The sequence below is a fragment of the Lissotriton vulgaris genome, chromosome 5 (assembly GCF_964263255.1).
Source record: "Lissotriton vulgaris chromosome 5, aLisVul1.2, whole genome shotgun sequence".
NCBI lineage: Eukaryota > Metazoa > Chordata > Amphibia > Caudata > Salamandridae > Lissotriton > Lissotriton vulgaris.
In genome coordinates, this window is record NC_141693.1 from 1545985989 (window position 1) to 1546006824 (window position 20836).

General features: G+C 41.1%; 18 non-coding genes across 18 annotated transcripts; all 18 read right to left on the bottom strand.

The window, feature by feature from the left end:
* Positions 1 to 154: 154 nt before the first annotated feature.
* On the bottom strand, positions 155 to 227 carry TRNAR-UCG (transfer RNA arginine (anticodon UCG)). Its single transcript has one exon. It is a non-coding gene; the product is annotated as a tRNA-Arg (tRNA).
* A 645-nt stretch (positions 228 to 872) lies between these two features.
* On the bottom strand, positions 873 to 945 carry TRNAR-CCU (transfer RNA arginine (anticodon CCU)). The gene has a single exon. It is a non-coding gene; the product is annotated as a tRNA-Arg (tRNA).
* Positions 946 to 1749: 804 nt separating this feature from the next.
* TRNAR-UCG (transfer RNA arginine (anticodon UCG)) lies at positions 1750 to 1822 on the bottom strand. The gene has a single exon. It is a non-coding gene; the product is annotated as a tRNA-Arg (tRNA).
* Positions 1823 to 2466: 644 nt separating this feature from the next.
* On the bottom strand, positions 2467 to 2539 carry TRNAR-CCU (transfer RNA arginine (anticodon CCU)). Its single transcript has one exon. It is a non-coding gene; the product is annotated as a tRNA-Arg (tRNA).
* Positions 2540 to 3343: 804 nt separating this feature from the next.
* Positions 3344 to 3416, bottom strand: TRNAR-UCG (transfer RNA arginine (anticodon UCG)). Its single transcript has one exon. It is a non-coding gene; the product is annotated as a tRNA-Arg (tRNA).
* Positions 3417 to 4060: 644 nt separating this feature from the next.
* Positions 4061 to 4133, bottom strand: TRNAR-CCU (transfer RNA arginine (anticodon CCU)). Its single transcript has one exon. It is a non-coding gene; the product is annotated as a tRNA-Arg (tRNA).
* An 804-nt stretch (positions 4134 to 4937) lies between these two features.
* TRNAR-UCG (transfer RNA arginine (anticodon UCG)) lies at positions 4938 to 5010 on the bottom strand. The gene has a single exon. It is a non-coding gene; the product is annotated as a tRNA-Arg (tRNA).
* Positions 5011 to 5655: 645 nt separating this feature from the next.
* TRNAR-CCU (transfer RNA arginine (anticodon CCU)) lies at positions 5656 to 5728 on the bottom strand. Its single transcript has one exon. It is a non-coding gene; the product is annotated as a tRNA-Arg (tRNA).
* An 803-nt stretch (positions 5729 to 6531) lies between these two features.
* TRNAR-UCG (transfer RNA arginine (anticodon UCG)) lies at positions 6532 to 6604 on the bottom strand. Its single transcript has one exon. It is a non-coding gene; the product is annotated as a tRNA-Arg (tRNA).
* A 644-nt stretch (positions 6605 to 7248) lies between these two features.
* Positions 7249 to 7321, bottom strand: TRNAR-CCU (transfer RNA arginine (anticodon CCU)). The gene has a single exon. It is a non-coding gene; the product is annotated as a tRNA-Arg (tRNA).
* Positions 7322 to 8124: 803 nt separating this feature from the next.
* Positions 8125 to 8197, bottom strand: TRNAR-UCU (transfer RNA arginine (anticodon UCU)). Its single transcript has one exon. It is a non-coding gene; the product is annotated as a tRNA-Arg (tRNA).
* Positions 8198 to 8841: 644 nt separating this feature from the next.
* TRNAR-CCU (transfer RNA arginine (anticodon CCU)) lies at positions 8842 to 8914 on the bottom strand. The gene has a single exon. It is a non-coding gene; the product is annotated as a tRNA-Arg (tRNA).
* Positions 8915 to 9717: 803 nt separating this feature from the next.
* TRNAR-UCG (transfer RNA arginine (anticodon UCG)) lies at positions 9718 to 9790 on the bottom strand. The gene has a single exon. It is a non-coding gene; the product is annotated as a tRNA-Arg (tRNA).
* Positions 9791 to 10433: 643 nt separating this feature from the next.
* On the bottom strand, positions 10434 to 10506 carry TRNAR-CCU (transfer RNA arginine (anticodon CCU)). The gene has a single exon. It is a non-coding gene; the product is annotated as a tRNA-Arg (tRNA).
* An 804-nt stretch (positions 10507 to 11310) lies between these two features.
* TRNAR-UCG (transfer RNA arginine (anticodon UCG)) lies at positions 11311 to 11383 on the bottom strand. Its single transcript has one exon. It is a non-coding gene; the product is annotated as a tRNA-Arg (tRNA).
* Positions 11384 to 14780: 3397 nt separating this feature from the next.
* Positions 14781 to 14853, bottom strand: TRNAR-CCU (transfer RNA arginine (anticodon CCU)). Its single transcript has one exon. It is a non-coding gene; the product is annotated as a tRNA-Arg (tRNA).
* A 4707-nt stretch (positions 14854 to 19560) lies between these two features.
* Positions 19561 to 19633, bottom strand: TRNAR-CCU (transfer RNA arginine (anticodon CCU)). Its single transcript has one exon. It is a non-coding gene; the product is annotated as a tRNA-Arg (tRNA).
* An 803-nt stretch (positions 19634 to 20436) lies between these two features.
* TRNAR-UCG (transfer RNA arginine (anticodon UCG)) lies at positions 20437 to 20509 on the bottom strand. The gene has a single exon. It is a non-coding gene; the product is annotated as a tRNA-Arg (tRNA).
* Between the last annotated feature and the right edge of the window lie 327 nt (positions 20510 to 20836).

The following is a 20836-nucleotide window of genomic DNA, read 5'->3' on the forward strand; positions in this document are numbered from 1 at the left end:
AGATTTTAGGCTGAAGATGCAATCTAAATGACTGTGCAGTATGTACTCCACTTCATGAATAATTAGGAATGAGAACATGATGGCTATAAGAGTATTGGAAGAGCCTGCTTCCATTCTGAACGGAAAGCTGAGTTGTGTGTCCATTGGCAAAAACCGACCACGAAGGGACTCGAATCCTCAATCTTCTGATTCGAAGTCAGACACCTTATCCATTAGGCCACGCGGTCATACGTCCTGCTGTGCTTAATTTTATAATGTAGGTGGTATGCAAGGATGGTAAATATGATATTGATAGTTGTTTAGGTTTACATCCCATTGTGTTTTTTCAGCTCCTTTCAATTAAAGCACTCTTTTGGAATCTATATAATGAGAATGTCACTAGTACGATAAGCTTTTGTTTTCTTTTTTGCATTTAAACCTCTTTCTTCATGAGATTAAAGCTCAGTTGTATGCTTTACATAGCTCTGGATATTTCCAGAAGTGGAGATAAACTGTTTTGACAGTAGTACAAACTGCTCCTTTCTGGATATGCCAATTTACACACGCTCAAAGGTTGTATACGTTTCATGAATCCTGCCTTGCCCTATTCAAGTAGCTGAAAGCCTGTCACCACCTCTAGAAACAACAGTTACACCAATCCAATTCAAATCATTTTTTTCCAAAGGAATATCTTCTGCTGGGTCAAAGTTGCATCTGACAAAGATAGGTGTTTAAAAATCTACTTTGTAGTTTCAGAACACCAACATGACTCTGAAGAGTACAGAAGTAAAATGGTACCATTTCAAAGTTCCTAATACCACATAAGCTTCTGAGCGGAAGCATGTAATAAATATATCAATTTTTCTGGAAAAGTAAGAGTGGATATTGGTTTTCACCTCAGATGGGACTCGAACCCACAATCCCTGGCTTAGGAGGCCAGTGCCTTATCCATTAGGCCACTGAGGCACAGATGAACACTTGCAGTCTAGAGGCATTATTTAAATGTATTCAACCGTCAAACACTGGTGTCTGCACACAGGACATTTCTCAGTTCTCTCCATAAGTAAACTTCCCATTTTCATCCTCTTCCATCCCCGACTTTAACACTCTGTTCTGTGCTATAATGGAGGCTCTGCATTTCGAGCAAGTGGAGAGAAATTGGAGGAGAACCACTTTCGACTCAACACTTCTTCTTTCCTGGATGCTTTTCTCAATAAACTGGGCTTTGACAGTGGTATCAAGCCGTCCATGTCTTCAGCAGGACACAGAAAGAGGCACCAAGTCTCCTAACCAAGTTCAACCACACTCTGCAACTTAATAGACCAATGCTTTACAAATTAGCCAACTGTGTCATCAGCAAAGGCAGCCAATGTGCCAATCCTTTATAATTCTTCTGTAGTACTTTTCTTTCTCGTAGGCAAAATTAGCACTTTAACTGCACAAATCATACAGATTTTTAAACTTGAAGCACTCCATGAACACATACTTACACACCTTGCATTTCATCTACACACCCTTACGCTAAAAACCCATTCTGTCAAGTCAAAATTCTGCAACCCTATTACATATTCCGTGCATGTACATAGAAGCACTTCTTAATGCCACTAACATGAACAAGATTTTAGGCTGAAGATGCAATCTAAATGACTGTGCAGTATGTACTCCACTTCATGAATAATTAGGAATGAGAACATGATGGCTATAAGAGTATTGGAAGAGCCTGCTTCCATTCTGAATGGAAATCTGAGTTGTGTGACCATTGGCAAAAACCGACCACGAAGGGACTCGAACCCTCAATCTTCTGATCCGAAGTCAGACGCCTTACCCATTAGGCCACGCGGTCATATGTCTTGCTGTGCTTATTTTTATAATGTAGGTGGTATGCAAGGATGGGAAATATGATATTGATAGTTATTTAGGTTTACATCCCATTGTTTGTTTTCAGCTCCTTTCAATTAAAGCACTCTTTTGGAATCTATATAATGAAAATGTCTCCAGTACGATAAGCTTTTGTTTTCTTTTTTGCATTTAAACCTCTTTCTTCATGAGAATAAAGCTCAGTTGTATGCTTTACATAGCTCTGGATATTTCTAGAGGTGGAGAGAAACTGTTTTGACAGTAGTAAAAACTGCTCCTTTCTGGATATGCCAATTTACACACGCTCAAAGGTTGTATACGTTTCATGAATCCTGACTTGCCCTATTCAAGTAGCTGAAAGCCTGTCACCACCTCTAGAAACAACAGTTACACCAATCCAATTCAAATAATTTTTTCCAAAGGAATATCTTCTGCCGGGTCAAAGTTGCATCTGACAAAGATAGGTGTTTAAAAATCTACTTTGTAGTTTCAGAACACCAACATGACTCTGAAGAGTACAGAAGTAAAATGGTACCATTTCAAAGTTCCTAATACCACATAAGCTTCTGAGCGGAAGCATGTAATAAACATATACATTTTTCTGGAAAAGTAAGAGTGGATATTGGTTTTCACCTCAGATGGGACTCGAACCCACAATCCCTGGCTTAGGAGGCCAGTGCCTTATCCATTAGGCCACTGAGGCACAGATAAACAGTTGCAGTCTAGAGGCATTATTTAAATGTATTCAATCGTCAAATAGTGGTGTCTGCACACAGGACATTTCTCAGTTCTCTCCATAAGTAAACTTCCCATTTTCATCCTCTTCCATCCCCGACTTTAACACTCTTTTCTGTGCTATAATGGAGGCTCTGCATTTCGCGCAAGTGGAGAGAAATTGGAGGAGAACCACTTTCGACTCAACACTTCTTCTTTCCTGGATGCTTTTCTCAATAAACTGGGCTTTGACAGTGGTATCAAGCCGTCCTTGTCTTCAGCAGGACACAGAAACAGGCACCAAGTCTCCTAACCAAGTTCAACCACACTCTGCAACTTAATAGACCAATGCTTCACAAATTAGCCAACTGTGTCATCAGCAAAGGCAGCCAATGTGCCAATCCTTTATAATTCTTCTGTAGTACTTTTCTTTCTCGTAGGCAAAATTAGCACTTTAACTGCACAAATCATACAGATTTTTACACTTGAAGCACTCCATGAACACATACTTACACACCTTGCATTTCATCTACACACCCTTAAGCTAAAAACCCATTCTGTCAAGTCAAAATTCTGCAACCCTATTACATATTCCGTGCGTGTACATAGAAGCACTTCTTAATGCCACTAACATGAACAAGATTTTAGGCTGAAGATGCAATCTAAATGACTGTGCAGTATGTACTCCACTTCATGAATAATTAGGAATGAGAACATGATGGCTATAAGAGTATTAGAAGAGCCTGCTTCCATTCTGAATGGAAATCTGAGTTGTGTGACCATTGGCAAAAACCGACCACGAAGGGAATCGAACCCTCAATCTTCTGATCCGAAGTCAGACGCCTTATCCATTAGGCCACGCGGTCATATGTCTTGCTGTGCTTATTTTTATAATGTAGGTGGTATGCAAGGATGGGAAATATGATATTGATAGTTATTTAGGTTTACATCCCATTGTGTGTTTTCAGCTCCTTTCAATTAAAGCACTCTTTTGGAATCTATATAATGAAAATGTCACCAGTACGATAAGCTTTTGTTTTCTTTTTTGCATTTAAACCTCTTTCTTCATGAGAATAAAGCTCAGTTGTATGCTTTACATAGCTCTGGATATTTCTAGAGGTGGAGAGAAACTGTTTTGACAGTAGTAAAAACTGCTCCTTTCTGGATATGCCAATTTACACACGCTCAAAGGTTGTATACGTTTCATGAATCCTGACTTGCCCTATTCAACTAGCTGAAAGCCTGTCACCACCTCTAGAAACAACAGTTACACCAATCCAATTCAAATAATTTTTTCCAAAGGAATATCTTCTCCCGGGTCAAAGTTGCATCTGACAAAGATAGGTGTTTAAAAATCTACTTTGTAGTTTCAGAACACCAACATAAGTCCGGAGAGTACAGAAGTAAAATGGTACCATTTCAAAGTTCCTGATACCTCATAAGCTTCTGAGGGGAAGCATGTAATAAATAAATAAATTTTTCTAGAAAAGTAATAGTGGATATTAGTTTTCACCTCAGATGGGACTCGAACCCACAATCCCTGGCTTAGGAGGCCAGTGCCTTATCCATTAGGCCACTGAGGCACAGATGAACACTTGCAGTCTAGAGGCATTATTTAAATGTATTCAACCGTCAAACACTGGTGTCTGCACACAGGACATTTCTCAGTTCTCTCCATAAGTAAACTTCCCATTTTCATCCTCTTCCATCCCCGACTTTAACACTCTGTTCTGTGCTATAATGGAGGCTCTGCATTTCGAGCAAGTGGAGAGAAATTGGAGGAGAACCACTTTCGACTCAACACTTCTTCTTTCCTGGATGCTTTTCTCAATAAACTGGGCTTTGACAGTGGTATCAAGCCGTCCTTGTCTTCAGCAGGACACAGAAAGAGGCACCAAGTCTCCTAACCAAGTTCAACCACACTCTGCAACTTAATAGACCAATGCTTTACAAATTAGCCAACTGTGTCATCAGCAAAGGCAGCCAATGTGCCAATCCTTTATAATTCTTCTGTAGTACTTTTCTTTCTCGTAGGCAAAATTAGCACTTTAACTGCACAAATCATACAGATTTTTAAACTTGAAGCACTCCATGAACACATACTTACACACCTTGCATTTCATCTACACACCCTTAAGCTAAAAACCCATTCTGTCAAGTCAAAATTCTGCAACCCTATTACATATTCAGTGCGTGTACATAGAAGCCCTTCTTAATGCCACTAACATGGACAAGATTTTAGGCTGAAGATGCAATCTAAATGACTGTGCAGTATGTACTCCACTTCATGAATAATTAGGAATGAGAACATGATGGCTATAAGAGTATTGGAAGAGCCTGCTTCCATTCTGAACGGAAAGCTGAGTTGTGTGTCCATTGGCAAAAACCGACCACGAAGGGACTCGAACCCTCAATCTTCTGATCCGAAGTCAGACACCTTATCCATCAGGCCACGCGGTCATATGTCCTGCTGTGCTTATTTTTATAATGTAGGTGGTATGCAAGGATGGGAAATATGATATTGATAGTTATTTAGGTTTACATCCCATTGTGTTTTTTCAGCTCCTTTCAATTAAAGCACTCTTTTGGAATCTATATAATGAGAATGTCACCAGTACGATACGCTTTTGTTTTCTTTTTTTGCATTTAAACCTCTTTCTTCATGAGATTAAAGCTCAGTTGTATGCTTTACATAGCTCTGGATATTTCCAGAAGTGGAGAGAAACTGTTTTGACAGTAGTACAAACTGCTCCTTTCTGGATATGCCAATTTACACACGCTCAAAGGTTGTATACGTTTCATGAATCCTGCCTTGCCCTATTCAAGTAGCTGAAAGCCTTTCACCACCTCTAGAAACAACAGTTACACCAATCCAATTCAAATCATTTTTTCCAAAGGAATATCTTCTGCCGGGTCAAAGTTGCATCTGACAAAGATAGGTGTTTAAAAATCTACTTTGTAGTTTCAGAACACCAACATGAGTCCGGGGAGTACAGAAGTAAAATGGTACCATTTCAAAGTTCCTAATACCTCATAAGCTTCTGAGCGGAAGCATGTAATAAATATATAAATTTTTCAAGAAAAGTAATACTGGATATTGGTTTTCACCTCAGATGGGACTTGAACCCACAATCCCTGGCTTAGGAGGCCAGTGCCTTATCCATTAGGCCACTGAGGCACAGATAAGCAGTTGCAATCTAGAGGCATTATTTAAATGTATTCAATCGTCAAACAGTGGTGTCTGCACACAGGACATTTCTCAGTTCTCTCCATAAGTAAACTTCCCATTTTCATCCTCTTCCATCCCCGACTTTAACACTCTTTTCTGTGCTATAATGGAGGCTCTGCATTTCGCGCAAGTGGAGAGAAATTGGAGGAGAACCACTTTCGACTCAACACTTCTTCTTTCCTGGATGCTTTTCTCAATAAACTGGGCTTTGACAGTGGTATCAAGCCGTCCTTGTCTTCAGCAGGACACAGAAACAGGCACCAAGTCTCCTAACCAAGTTCAACCACACTCTGCAACTTAATAGACCAATGCTTCACAAATTAGCCAACTGTGTCATCAGCAAAGGCAGCCAATGTGCCAATCCTTTATAATTCTTCTGTAGTACTTCTCTTTCTCGTAGGCAAAATTAGCACTTTAACTGCACAAATCATACAGATTTTACACTTGAAGCACTCCATGAACACATACTTACACACCTTGCATTTCATCTACACACCCTTAAGCTAAAAACCCATTCTGTCAAGTCAAAATTCTGCAACCCTATTACATATTCCGTGCGTGTACATAGAAGCACTTCTTAATGCCACTAACATGAACAAGATTTTAGGCTGAAGATGCAATCTAAATGACTGTGCAGTATGTACTCCACTTCATGAATAATTAGGAATGAGAACATGATGGCTATAAGAGTATTGGAAGAGCCTGCTTCCATTCTGAATGGAAATCTGAGTTGTGTGACCATTGGCAAAAACTGACCACGAAGGGACTCGAACCCTCAATCTTCTGATCCGAAGTCAGACACCTTATCCATTAGGCCACGCGGTCATATGTCCTGCTGTGCTTATTTTTATAATGTAGGTGGTATGCAAGGATGGGAAATATGATATTGATAGTTATTTAGGTTTACATCCCATTGTGTGTTTTCAGCTCCTTTCAATTAAAGCACTCTTTTGGAATCTATATAATGAAAATGTCACCAGTACGATAAGCTTTTGTTTTCTTTTTTGCATTTAAACCTCTTTCTTCATGAGAATAAAGCTCAGTTGTATGCTTTACATAGCTCTGGATATTTCTAGAGGTGGAGAGAAACTGTTTTGACAGTAGTAAAAACTGCTCCTTTCTGGATATGCCAATTTACACACGCTCAAAGGTTGTATACGTTTCATGAATCCTGACTTGCCCTATTCAAGTAGCTGAAAGCCTGTCACCACCTCTAGAAACAACAGTTACACCAATCCAATTCAAATAATTTTTTCCAAAGGAATATCTTCTCCCGGGTCAAAGTTGCATCTGACAAAGATAGGTGTTTAAAAATCTACTTTGTAGTTTCAGAACACCAACATGACTCTGAAGAGTACAGAAGTAAAATGGTACCATTTCAAAGTTCCTAATACCACATAAGCTTCTGAGCGGAAGCATGTAATAAATATATCAATTTTTCTGGAAAAGTAAGAGTGGATATTGGTTTTCACCTCAGATGGGACTTGAACCCACAATCCCTGGCTTAGGAGGCCAGTGCCTTATCCATTAGGCCACTGAGGCACAGATAAACACTTGCAGTCTAGAGGCATTATTTAAATGTATTCAATCGTCAAACACTGGTGTCTGCACACAGGACATTTCTCAGTTCTCTCCATAAGTAAACTTCCCATTTTCATCCTCTTCCATCCCCGACTTTAACACTCTGTTCTGTGCTATAATGGAGGCTCTGCATTTCGAGCAAGTGGAGAGAAATTGGAGGAGAACCACTTTCGACTCAACACTTCTTCTTTCCTGGATGCTTTTCTCAATAAACTGGGCTTTGACAGTGGTATCAAGCCGTCCTTGTCTTCAGCAGGACACAGAAACAGGCACCAAGTCTCCTAACCAAGTTCAACCACACTCTGCAACTTAATAGACCAATGCTTCACAAATTAGCCAACTGTGTCATCAGCAAAGGCAGCCAATGTGCCAATCCTTTATAATTCTTCTGTAGTACTTCTCTTTCTCGTAGGCAAAATTAGCACTTTAACTGCACAAATCATACAGATTTTACACTTGAAGCACTCCATGAACACATACTTACACACCTTGCATTTCATCTACACACCCTCAAGCTAAAAACCCATTCTGTCAAGTCAAAATTCTGCAACCCTATTACATATTCCATGCGTGTACATAGTAGCACTTCTTAATGCCACTAACATGAACAAGATTTTAGGCTGAAGATGCAATCTAAATGACTGTGCAGTATGTACTCCACTTCATGAATAATTAGGAATGAGAACATGATGGCTATAAGAGTATTGGAAGAGCCTGCTTCCATTCTGAATGGAAATCTGAGATGTGTGACCATTGGCAAAAACTGACCACGAAGGGACTCGAACCCTCAATCTTCTGATCAGAAGTCAGACACCTTATCCATCAGGCCACGCGGTCATATGTCCTGCTGTGCTCATTTTTATAATGTAGGTGGTATGCAAGGATGGGAAATATGATATTGATAGTTATTTAGGTTTACATCCCATTGTGTTTTTTCAGCTCCTTTCAATTAAAGCACTCTTTTGGAATCTATATAATGAGAATGTCACCAGTACGATAAGCTTTTGTTTTCTTTTTTGCATTTAAACCTCTTTCTTCATGAGATTAAAGCTCAGTTGTATGCTTTACATAGCTCTGGATATTTCCAGAAGTGGAGAGAAACTGTTTTGACAGAAGTAAAAACTGCTCCTTTCTGGATATGCCAATTTACACACGCTCAAAGGTTGTATACGTTTCATGAATCCTGCCTTGCCCTATTCAAGTAGCTGAAAGCCTGTCACTACCTCTAGAAACAACAGTTACACCAATCCAATTCAAATCATTTTTTCCAAAGGAATATCTTCTGCTGGGTCAAAGTTGCATCTGACAAAGATAGGTGTTTAAAAATCTACTTTGTAGTTTCAGAACACCAACATGAGTCAGGGGAGTACAGAAGTAAAATGGTACCATTTAAAAGTTTCTAATACCTCATAAGCTTCTGAGCGGAAGCATGTAATAAATATATAAATTTTTCAAGAAAAGTAATACTGGATATTGGTTTTCACCTCAGATGGGACTCGAACCCACAATCCCTGGCTTAGGAGGCCAGTGCCTTATCCATTAGGCCACTGAGGCACAGATGCACACTTGCAGTCTAGAGGCATTATTTAAATGTATTCAATCGTCAAACACTGGTGTCTGCACACAGGACATTTCTCAGTTCTCTCCATAAGTAAACTTCCCATTTTCATCCTCTTCCATCCCCGACTTTAACACTCTGTTCTGTGCTATAATGGACTCTCTGCATTTCGAGCAAGTGGAGAGAAATTGGAGGAGAACCACTCTCGACTCAACACTTCTTCTTTCCTGGATGCTTTTCTCAATAAACTGGGCTTTGACAGTGGTATCAAACCGTCCTTGTCTTCAGCAGGACACAGAAACAGGCACCAAGTCTCCTAACCAAGTTCAACCACACTCTGCAACTTAATAGACCAATGCTTCACAAATTAGCCAACTGTGTCATCAGCAAAGGCAGCCAATGTGCCAATCCTTTATAATTCTTCTGTAGTACTTCTCTTTCTCGTAGGCAATATTAGCACTTTAACTGCACAAATCATACAGATTTTACACTTGAAGCACTCCATGAACACATACTTACACACCTAGCATTTCATCTACACACCCTTAAGCTAAAAACCCATTCTGTCAAGTCAAAATTCTGCAACCCTATTACATATTCCGTGCGTGTACATAGAAGCACTTCTTAATGCCACTAACATGAACAAGATTTTAGGCTGAAGATGCAATCTAAATGACTGTGCAGTATGTACTCCACTTCATGAATAATTAGGAATGAGAACATGATGGCTATAAGAGTATTGGAAGAGCCTGCTTCCATTCTGAATGGAAATCTGAGTTGTGTGACCATTGGCAAAAACCGACCACGAAGGGACTCGAACCCTCAATCTTCTGATCCGAAGTCAGACGCCTTATCCATTAGGCCACGCGGTCTTATGCCCTGCTGTGCTTATTTTTATAATGTAGGTGGTATGCAAGGATGGGAAATATGATATTGATAGTTATTTAGGTTTACATCCCATTGTGTGTTTTCAGCTCCTTTCAATTAAAGCACTCTTTTGGAATCTATATAATGAGAATGTCACCAGTACGATAAGCTTTTGTTTTCTTTTTTGCATTTAAACCTCTTTCTTCATGAGATTAAAGCTCAGTTGTATGCTTTACATAGCTCTGGATTTTTCCAGAAGGGTAGAGAAACTGTTTAGACAGTAGTACAAACTGCTCCTTTCTGGATATGCCAATTTACACACGCTCAAAGGTTGTATACGTTTCATGAATCCTGACTTGCCCTATTCAAGTAGCTGAAAGCCTGTCACCACCTCTAGAAACAACAGTTACACCAATCCAATTCAAATCATTTTTTCCAAAGGAATATCTTCTGACGGGTCAAAGTTGTATCCGACAAAGATAGGTGTTTAAAAATCTACTTTGTAGTTTCAGAACATCAACATGACCCTGAAGAGTACAGAAGTAAAATGGTACCATTTCAAAGTTCCTAATACCTCATAAGCTTCTGAGCGGAAGCATGTAATAAATATATACATTTTTCTAGAAAAGTAATAGTGGATATGGTTTTCACCTCAGATGGGACTCGAACCCACAATCCCTGGCTTAGGAGGCCAGTGCCTTATCCATTAGGCCACTGAGGCACAGATGAACACTTGCAGTCTAGAGGCATTATATAAATGTATTCAATCGTCAAACACTGGTGTCTGCACACAGGACATTTCTCAGTTCTATCCATAAGTAAACTTCCCATTTTCATCCTCTTCCATCCCCGACTTTAACACTCTGTTCTGTGCTATAATGGAGGCTCTGCATTTCGAGCAAGTGGAGAGAAATTGGAGGAGAACCACTTTCGACTCAACACTTCTTCTTTCCTGGATGATTTTCTCAATAAACTGGGCTTTGACAGTGGTATCAAGCCGTCCTTGTCTTCAGCAGGACACAGAAACAGGCACCAAGTCTCCTAACCAAGTTCAACCACACTCTGCAATTTAATAGACCAATGCTTTACAAATTAGCCAACTGTGTCATCAGCAAAGGCAGCCAATGTGCCAATCCTTTATAATTCTTCTGTAGTACTTTTCTTTCTCGTAGGCAAAATTAGCACTTTAACTGCACAAATCATACAGATTTTTACACTTGAAGCACTCCATGAACACATACTTACACACCTTGCATTTCATCTACACACCCTTAAGCTAAAAACCCATTCTGTCAAGTCAAAATTCTGCAACCCTATTACATATTCAGTGCGTGTACATAGAAGCACTTCTTAATGCCACTAACATGGACAAGATTTTAGGCTGAAGATGCAATCTAAATGACTGTGCAGTATGTACTCCACTTCATGAATAATTAGGAATGAGAACATGATGGCTATAAGAGTATTGGAAGAGCCTGCTTCCATTCTGAACGGAAAGCTGAGTTGTGTGTCCATTGGCAAAAACCGACCACGAAGGGACTCGAACCCTCAATCTTCTGATTCGAAGTCAGACACCTTATCCATTAGGCCACGCGGTCATATGTCCTGCTGTGCTTAATTTTATAATGTAGGTAGTATGCAAGGATGGGAAATATGATATTGATAGTTATTTAGGTTTACATCCCATTGTGTTTTTTCAGCTCCTTTCAATTAAAGCACTCTTTTGGAATCTATATAATGAGAATGTCACCAGTACGATAAGCTTTTGTTTTCTTTTTTGCATTTAAACCTCTTTCTTCAATGGGATTAAAGCTCAGTTGTATGCTTTACATAGCTCTGGATATTTCCAGAAGTGGAGAGAAACTGTTTTGACAGTAGTACAAACTGCTCCTTTCTGGATATGCCAATTTACACACGCTCAAAGGTTGTATACGTTTCATGAATCCTGCCTTGCCCTATTCAAGTAGCTGAAAGCCTGTCACCACCTCTAGAAACAACAGTTACACCAATCCAATTCAAATCATTTTTTCCAAAGGAATATCTTCTGCCGGGTCAAAGTTGCATCTGACTAAGATAGGTGTTTAAAAATCTACTTTGTAGTTTCATAACACCAACATGACCCTGAAGAGTACAGAAGTAAAATGGTACCATTTCAAAGTTCCTAATACCTCATAAGTGTAGGAGAGTAGGGTCTGCTATCCTATGGTCACCCCAAATTTTTGCTTTTTGCTTCACTGGTTTCTGACTTAATGTGGCTGTGGGCCTGCTAATCAGACCCACAGCCTGCTGTTCTCTCTCTAAATTACTGCCAATGCACTTTAGGTGCATTACGAATTGGAACTGGTTCACCTTATGAGCCCCTGTACTAGTGCACCCTAGGTGCCCAGGGCATAGGTGTATCCAAGGCCTACCAGGGGCTGCAGCATGTATTGTGCCACCCCTGGCCTGGCCTCCATATTTGACACAACTGGCTGATCACTCAGCTGGGGTAAGTCGGTGTAACCACCTCTTACTTAGGTACAGTATGCCTGTGCCTAACCCTAAACTGGACACATATGTTCCTATCAGCCACTCCTATGGAAGGCCTCATCAATCCCGGAGGCAGAGTGCTTGGAAATATGTGAGATGGTGCTCTAGCATGAGCTGAGCCTATCTGCAGCGGTCGGGAACCACTCCCTAAGCTGTTCCGGGATATTGCCATACCATATACTCTTAAGTGCATTATAATCCTCGCGGTTATTTGCTATCTTTGGTTTGGCTTTATCAAAACATGTTGAGTAAGGTGTCATACGAATTGGAATACTATCCCCTCGCCAATTCTGGCAACGGGGATAACATTCCACCCTTCTAGAGGGATACGACATGTGTGTAGCCTTAACCCCGGTTAAAGTTAAACAGAGCCTCAGCATCACAAAATGGATGCTGCCACCACAGACACGACTCTGACCTCCTGCTGCTGACCAAAGCTCGGCAGATGGTGGCCTGGACAAAGGGTTTCCTGCCTTGGGAGGTGCGAGCACCACCCCAGACAGGATTTTGTGTATTGGGTAGGACAGGGCAGAATAGAATCAGACATGCCCGGGGCACACAAGGTGTCCCCGTGCATAGGCCAGTCCAAACCGGTTCTGGGGCTCTCCAGCCCCAGTCCTGGCGAGGAGCTGGACAAAGGAAAGGGGGTGTAACCGCCCCCCTTCCTGGTTCCTCCCAGAGGAGGGACCTAGTAGGTGATCCACCCCTCAGATTGGGAATAAGAGCGGGAGCAGTGCCATTGCACAGCAGATCATCCTGAATCAACTTTACACGAAGAAGAAGACTGGACTTCGACATTCTGCTGCACAGAAGACTGAAGAGAATCTCCCTTGTGGCCTAGGAGTGGCCACCCTGTGAACACAGGTACCAACCAGCAACTCGATGTCTGCTTTGCCGCCGCCTCCCGCCGGAGACCGAGCCCAGAGCCCGACAAGAACCAGACTCCCAGACCTCTCAGAGCCCGATCCACAGTCCCTGCGAAGAAGGGACCCGTGGAGGCACCGAGTGACGTGGGACCGGACCTCTTGGAAGACACTCGAAAAGCTGACTGCGCAGCTTCTGAGGCATCCTCGACGTTGTGCTTTGGGGACTGAGAACCCACACCACCGAGCAACCCTTGCACCGAAGATCAGCCCTCCAGCATCTCCACGATCTGCGTGGGGCCCTTTTGCATTGTGCCACTCGACACGCCATCCCGGCCACTAGCCACGTGGTCAGCGGCCATCTTGGCAACGAACCCGAAGATTTACACAGCAGGTCTGGTTGCTCCAGACATACCCAAGCTCCTGTGAAAAGGAGCACCCGCTCTGACTTTGCTGGTCCGAGTGAACAGCATCTTTCAACTTCTGCGTGGCTTGCATTTGCCAAGGCCTGTTTGCTCCGATCAGGTCGCCGACACCGCCAACAGCGAGAAGCCTACGTGGGACAGCTCGTGACCGACTCCTGGACGTCCTCGACTCCGGGTATCCACATGGCTGCAGAAAGAAGCTACCTGACAACACCTGTTTGCACCCGACATCGCCTGGTTCCAATCTGGTTCCACGGTAGTCACTGGCTAGTGACTTTGAACACTGTCCCCTCTGCTTTCAGGTCTTCACATCTTCAGATCCACCCTTGGATCCACCGGAACTCTTCTCATCGAGCCGCCTGCAGCATCTTCAGCTCCAAGCACCATCGACCGGCGTGACGAAACCCGACACTACTTCGACCCTGTGCACCCGCTTCCTGTGGGTGAGGTAACTCAGCTCCGCCAGTGCTCCTGCATTGGTACACATCTCAAGGGCCTGTGTCTTAAGTTTTAACTCCGTAGGTCACTCGGAAGGTTCCTAACTTTCTAACTTTGTGCTTTTTACGCACCATAGACTTTGTATTGAAAAGTGCGTGCACTTTGAACACTGCACCCGAGTCCTGTGGGCCTTTCCCGACTTAGTCATTGCCAGTCTTGAATAGCTCCAGCGATTCCCAAGGCCCTAGGCCTCTTCACTTTCCTCTTGGTATCTCTTTACCACTTTCTTAGTATATGGTTTAGGTGGCCCCTAGGGCTCATCCATATTGTGCAACTTTTGTGTATTTTAAACTGTCTTGTGATTTAACGCTTGTGCTTCTGTGCTCATAAAGAGTCCAGGGGATTTTATAGTTAATAAATCAATATATATTTTCAATATATATCTGTGTGGTGTCCCTTTCATTTGGTATTCAAGGGGGTTGTGTATGGTATAACAGCTGGCTTCACATGCCTTTCAGAGTTTAGCCTAAGACTGCTTTGTCCACGTTACCACTAGGATAACTGGTCTACAAGGTTGAATTACAACCATCATCATAAGGGTTGCTTGGCATGATACAAAGTGATCACTAAGAATTAGTGAGCATTATATATCAGGCCAACTTCTCACAATAAGCTTCTGAGCGGAAGCATGTTATAAATATATAAATTTTTCTGGAAAAGTAAGAGCGGATATTGGTTTTCACCTCAGATGGGACTCGAACCCACAATCCCTGGCTTAGGAGGCCAGTGCCTTATCCATTAGGCCACTGAGGCACAGATAAACAGTTGCAGTCTAGAGGCATTATTTAAATGTATTCAATCGTCAAACACTGGTGTCTGCACACAGGACATTTCTCAGTTCTCTCCATAAGTAAACTTCCCATTTTCATCCTCTTCCATCCCCGACTTTAACACTCTGTTCTGTGCTATAATGGAGGCTCTGCATTTCGAGCAAGTGGAGAGAAATTGGAGGAGAACCACTTTCGACTCAACACTTCTTCTTTCCTGGATGCTTTTCTCAATAAACTGGGCTTTGACAGTGTTATCAAGCCGTCCTTGTCTTCAGCAGGACACAGAAAGAGGCACCAAGTCTCCTAACCAAGTTCAACCACACTCTGCAACTTAATATACCAATGCTTTACAAATTAGCCAACTGTGTCATCAGCAAAGGCAGCCAATGTGCCAATCCTTTATAATTCTTCTGTAGTACTTTTCTTTCTCGTAGGCAAAATTAGCACTTTAACTGCACAAATCATACCGATTTTACACTTGAAGCACTCCATGAACACATACTTACACACCTTGCATTTCATCTACACACCCTTAAGCTAAAAACCCATTCTGTCAAGTCAGAATTCTGCAACCCTATTACATATTCAGTGCGTGTACATAGAAGCACTTCTTAATGCCACTAACATGAACAAGATTTTAGGCTGAAGATGCAATCTAAATGACTATGCAGTATGTACTCCACTTCATGAATAATTAGGAATGAGAACATGATGGCTATATGAGTATTGGAAGAGCCTGCTTCCATTCTGAATGGAAAGCTGAGTTGTGTGACCAGTGGCAAAAACCGACCACAACGGTACTCGAACCCTCAATCTTCTGATCCGAAGTCAGACGCCTTATCCATTAGGCCACGCGGTCATATGTCTTGCTGTGCTTATTTTTATAATGTAGGTGGTAGGCAAGAATGGGAAATATGATATTTATAGTTATTTAGGTTTACATCCTATTGTGTGTTTTCAGCTCCTTTCAATTAAAGCACTCTTTTGGAATCTATATAATGAAAATGTCACCAGTACGATAAGCTTTTGTTTTCTTTTTTGCAATTAAACCTCTTTCTTCATGAGAATAAAGCTCAGTTGTATGCTTTACATAGCTCTGGATATTTCTAGAGGTGGAGAGAAACTGTTTTGACAGTAGTAAAAACTGCTCCTTTCTGGATATGGCAATTTACACACGCTCAAAGGTTGTATACGTTTCATGAATCCTGACTTGCCCTATTCAAGTAGCTGAAAGCCTGTCACCACCTCTAGAAACAACAGTTACACCAATCCAATTCAAATCATTTTTTCCAAAGGAATATCTTCTGCCGGGTCAAAGTTGCATCTGACAAAGATAGGTGTTTAAAAATCTACTTTGTAGTTTCAGAACACCAACATGACTCTGAAGAGTACAGAAGTAAAATGGTACCATTTCAAAGTTCCTAATACCACATAAGCTTCTGAGCGGAAGCATGTAATAAATATATCAATTTTTCTGGAAAAGTAAGAGTGGATATTGGTTTTCACCTCAGATGGGACTCGAACACACAATCCCTGGCGTAGGAGGCCAGTGCCTTATCCATTATGCCACTGAGGCACAGATACACACTTGCAGTCTAGAGGCATTATTTAAATGTATTCAATCGTCAAACACTGGTGTGTGCACACAGGACATTTCTCAGTTATCTCCATAAGTAAACTTCCCATTTTCATCCTCTTCCATCCCCGACTTTAACACTCTGTTCTGTGCTATAATGGACTCTCTGCATTTCGAGCAAGTGGAGAGAAATTGGAGGAGAACCCCTCTCGACTCAACACTTCTTCTTTCCTGAATGCTTTTCTCAATAAACTGGGCTTTGACAGTGGTATCAAGCCGTCCTTGTCTTCAGCAGGACACAGAAACAGGCACCAAGTCTCCTAACCAAGTTCAACCACACTCTGCAACTTAATAGACCAATGCTTCACAAATTAGCCAACTGTGTCATCAGCAAAGGCAGCCAATGTGCCAATCCTTTATAATTCTTCTGTAGTACTTCTCTTTCTCGTAGGCAAAATTAGCACTTTAACTGCACAAATCATACAGATTTTACACTTGAAGCACTCCATGAACACATACTTACACACCTTGCATTTCATCTACACACCCTTAAGCTAAAAACCCATTCTGTCAAGTCAAAATTCTGCAACTCTATTACATATTCTGTGCGTGTACATAGAAGCACTTCTTAATGCCACTAACATGAACAAGATTTTAGGCTGAAGATGCAATCTAAATGACTGTGCAGTATGTACTCCACTTCATGAATAATTAGGAATGAGAACATGATGGCTATAAGAGTATTGGAAGAGCCTGCTTCCATTCTGAATGGAAATCTGAGTTGTGTGGCCATTGGCAAAAACCAACCACGAAGGGACTCGAACCCTCAATCTTCTGATCTGAAGTCAGACGCCTTACCCATTAGGCCACGCGGTCATAAGTCCTGCTGTGCTTATTTTTATAATGTAGGTGGTATGCAAGGATGGGAAATATGATATTGATAGTTATTTAGGTTTACATCCCATTGTGTGTTTTCAGCTCCTTTCAATTAAAGCACTCTTTTGGAATCTATATAATGAAAATGTCTCCAGTACGATAAGCTTTTGTTTTCTTTTTTGCATTTAAACCTCTTTCTTCATGAGAATAAAGCTCAGTTGTATGCTTTACATAGCTCTGGATATTTCTAGAGGTGGAGAGAAACTGTTTTGACAGTAGTAAAAACTGCTCCTTTCTGGATATGCCAATTTACACACGCTCAAAGGTTGTATACGTTTCATGAATCCTGACTTGCCCTATTCAAGTAGCTGAAAGCCTGTCACCACCTCTAGAAACAACAGTTACACCAATCCAATTCAAATAATTTTTTCCAAAGGAATATCTTCTGCCGGGTCAAAGTTGCATCTGACAAAGATAGGTGTTTAAAAATCTACTTTGTAGTTTCAGAACACCAACATGACTCTGAAGAGTACAGAAGTAAAATGGTACCATTTCAAAGTTCCTAATACCACATAAGCTTCTGAGCGGAAGCATGTAATAAACATATACATTTTTCTGGAAAAGTAAGACTGGATATTGGTTTTCACCTCAGATGGGACTTGAATCCACCATCCCTGGGTTAGGAGGCCAGTGTTTTATCCATTAGGCCACTGAGGCACAGATAAACAGTTACAGTCTAGAGGCATTATTTAAATGTATTCAATCGTCAAATAGTGGTGTCTGCACACAGGACATTTCTCAGTTCTCTCCATAAGTAAACTTCCCATTTTCATCCTCTTCCATCCCCGACTTTAACACTCTTTTCTATGCTATAATGGAGGCTCTGCATTTCGCGCAAGTGGAGAGAAATTGGAGGAGAACCACTTTCGACTCAACACTTCTTCTTTCCTGGATGCTTTTCTCAATAAACTGGGCTTTGACAGTGGTATCAAGCCGTCCTTGTCTTCAGCAGGACACAGAAACAGGCACCAAGTCTCCTAACCAAGTTCAATCACACTCTGCAACTTAATAGACCAATGCTTCACAAATTAGCCAACTGTGTCATCAGCAAAGGCAGCCAATGTGCCAATCCTTTATAATTCTTCTGTAGTACTTCTCTTTCTCGTAGGCAAAATTAGCACTTTAACTGCACAAATCATACAGATTTTTACACTTGAAGCACTCCATGAACACATACTTACACACCTTACATTTCATCTACACACCCTTAAGCTAAAAACCCATTCTGTCAAGTCAAAATTCTGCAACTCTATTACATATTCCGTGCGTGTACATAGAAGCACTTCTTAATGCCACTAACATGAACAAGGTTTTAGGCTGAAGATGCAATCTAAATGACTGTGCAGTATGTACTCCACTTCATGAATAATTAGGAATGAGAACATGATGGCTATAAGAGTATTGGAAGAGCCTGCTTCCATTCTGAATGGAAATCTGAGTTGTGTGACCATTGGCATAAACCGACCACGAAGGGACTCGAACCCTCAATCTTCTGATCTGAAGTCAGACGCCTTATCCATTAGGCCACGCGGTCATATGTCCTGCTGTGCTTATTTTTATAATGTAGGTGGTATGCAAGGATGGGAAATATGATATTGATAGTTATTTAGGTTTACATCCCATTGTGTGTTTTCAGCTCCTTTCAATTAAAGCACTCTTTTGGAATCTATATAATGAAAATGTCACCAGTACGATAAGCTTTTGTTTTCTTTTTTGCATTTAAACCTCTTTCTTCATGAGAATAAAGCTCAGTTGTATGCTTTACATAGCTCTGGATATTTCTAGAGGTGGAGAGAAACTGTTTTGACAGTAGTAAAAACTGCTCCTTTCTGGATATGCCAATTTACACACGCTCAAAGGTTGTATACGTTTCATGAATCCTGACTTGCCCTATTCAAGTAGCTGAAAGCCTGTCACCACCTCTAGAAACAACAGTTACACCAATCCAATTCAAATAATTTTTTCCAAAGGAATATCTTCTCCCGGGTCAAAGTTGCATTTGACAAAGATAGGTGTTTAAAAATCTACTTTGTAGTTTCAGAACACCAACATGACTCTGAAGAGTACAGAAGTAAAATGGTACCATTTCAAAGTTCCTAATACCACATAAGCTTCTGAGCGTAGGCATGTAATAAATATATCAATTTTTCTGGAAAAGTAAGAGTGGATATTGGTTTTCACCTCAGATGGAACTCGAACCCACAATCCCTGGCTTAGGAGGCCAGTGCCTTATCCATTAGGCCACTGAGGCACAGATAAACACTTGCAGTCTAGAGGCATTATTTAAATGTATTCAATCGTCAAACACTGGTGTCTGCACACAGGACATTTCTCAGTTCTCTCCATAAGTAAACTTCCCATTTTCATCCTCTTCCATCCCCGACTTTAACACTCTGTTCTGTGCTATAATGGACTCTCTGCATTTTGAGCAAGTGGAGAGAAATTGGAGGAGAACCACTCTCGACTCAACACTTCTTCTTTCCTGGATGCTTTTCTCAATAAACTGGGCTTTGACAGTGGTATCAAGCCGTCCTTGTCTTCAGCAGGACACAGACACAGGCACCAAGTCTGCTAACCAAGTTCAACCACACTCTGCAACTTAATAGACCAATGCTTCACAAATTAGCCAACTGTGTCATCAGCAAAGGCAGCCAATGTGCCAATCCTTTATAATTCTTCTGTAGTACTTCTCTTTCTCGTAGGCAAAATTAGCACTTTAACTGCACAAATCATACAGATTTTACACTTGAAGCACTCCATGAACACATACTTACACACCTTGCATTTCATCTACACACCCTTAAGCTAAAAACCCATTCTGTCAAGTCAAAATTCTGCAACCCTATTACATATTCCATGCGTGTACATAGAAGCACTTCTTAATGCCACTAACATGAACAAGATTTTAGGCTGCAGATGCAATCAAAATGACTGTGCAGTATAGACTCTCCTTCATGAATAATTAGGAATGAGAACATGATGGCTATAAGAGTATTGGAAGAGCCTGCTTCCATTCTGAATGGAAATCTGAGATGTGTGACCATTGGCAAAAACTGACCACGAAGGGACTCGAACCCTCAATCTTCTGATCCGAAGTCAGACGCCTTATCCATTAGGCCACGCAGTAATATGTCCTGCTGTGCTTATTTTTATAATGTAGGTGGTATGCAAGGATGGGAAATATGATATTGATAGTTATTTAGGTTTACATCCCATTGTGTGTTTTCAGCTCCTTTCAATTAAAGCACTCTTTTGGAATCTATATAATGAAAATGTCACCAGTACGATAAGCTTTTGTTTTCTTTTTTGCATTTAAACCTCTTTATTCATGAGATTAAAGCTCAGTTGTATGCTTTACATAGCTCTGGATATTTCCAGAAGTGGAGAGAAACTGTTTTGACAGTAGTACAAACTGCTCCTTTCTGGATATGCCAATTTACACACGCTCAAAGGT